We start from the raw sequence: 1288 nt of genomic DNA, 5'->3' as shown, positions 1-1288 counted from the left end.
ATATTTCATTGGAATAAAATGACAATGTTGTCTAATTTTAAAAGTTTTATAACGATTATGCTATGTAAAGGCCTTTCTAATGTGAAGATTTAATACACTGATGTCAAACTTTTATTTATATGAATTACATTTATTGTTACATTTCTAATTTTGTAATCAACTTTTTAATAATTGTTTTTCATTTCTTGCATCTGAAGAATGAAAAATCTGGAATAATTCACAGATTTTCATATCATCCTTTGCAATTGCCATGTTAATCTCTGTATTGGTGTAATTTGGGTACATGTGCTGCTAAAGCATGTAATGTCTTCTAAATTTAGGTAGTTAATGATGCAATATTTATACAGGATTATATCCTTGGGTGCCTGTTTGTAACAAGGAAACCTTATTGTTCCTAACAATTTTACTGATCTTATTTCCCTAAAATTCTGTGTATAATGGAAAATAATTATATTGTTCAGTTGATTGCTCACGTTTGTATTTTTTTTGTCAATGACTATTTTAAATCGTTTTCATTTTAGTTTAATCATACTTTGAAGCATTTTTAGCTAGGTCCAAAGGGGATGGCTTTTTCAAGTACTTATTTATTCAACTGAGTTTGCTCTGTGTAGCTAATGGATTCAAAGAGCTACTTGTAAACTTCTGCAGCTGAAATTTTCCCAAATGAGGTCTCATTGGCACAAATGTCTACCTGACACTTTACCCTTCTTCCATGTAGGATCAGACCAACCAGAATGTCTTACCCTGATTGCGTAAATTGTCTTACTTGAACAAAATAAATGTTAGTTCCAAGGGATCATATGTATATCCCTCCCCCACAGTATAACCTCTGCTTTCACTATATTTGATGTCAGTATAACTTGTGGAGGAGATGGGGAAAACCAGTTGTTTAATGACACAGGTGGACCTGTTGCAACAATGAGAAGTACAAGTTGTCATGTCCAAAACTAGCTTTACAACGTTGGTGCGGGGGGGGGTGGAAGGGGGGGAGGAGAAAGATTGGGATTGGGGGGGTATGGGGGAGGCTGGGAAGGGATGTGAAGGGTAAACAAAGGAGGAGGCTGCAATGCTTGGTAAGAAATGTACGCATTATCCTGCCCATGTAATTGTAACTCCTCTGTACAGTATGTTCACAAATAAAATAAAATTAAATTAAAAAAAAATAAAAAGTTTCTCTCAAAAAAAATAAAAATGAATATTTCAGACAGAACTTTTCAGACTGGAAGGTTTTTATCAAAATATAATTGTTTATTATCCCTACCATTTCAAAAGTAGCTAAAGCCAAGAA

The 1288-nt window shown here is 33.6% G+C and overlaps 1 pseudogene; it reads right to left on the bottom strand.

The window, feature by feature from the left end:
* Positions 1-201: 201 nt before the first annotated feature.
* On the bottom strand, positions 202-300 carry LOC138827639 (U6 spliceosomal RNA; annotated as a pseudogene).
* Between the last annotated feature and the right edge of the window lie 988 nt (positions 301-1288).

The sequence above is a fragment of the Dipodomys merriami genome, unplaced genomic scaffold (assembly GCF_024711535.1).
Source record: "Dipodomys merriami isolate MVZ:Mamm:240054 unplaced genomic scaffold, mDipMer1.0.p SCAF_159, whole genome shotgun sequence".
Lineage (NCBI taxonomy): Eukaryota > Metazoa > Chordata > Mammalia > Rodentia > Heteromyidae > Dipodomys > Dipodomys merriami.
Note: the sequence above shows the minus strand (reverse complement) of the source record. Positions and strands in the feature narration are given on the sequence as shown.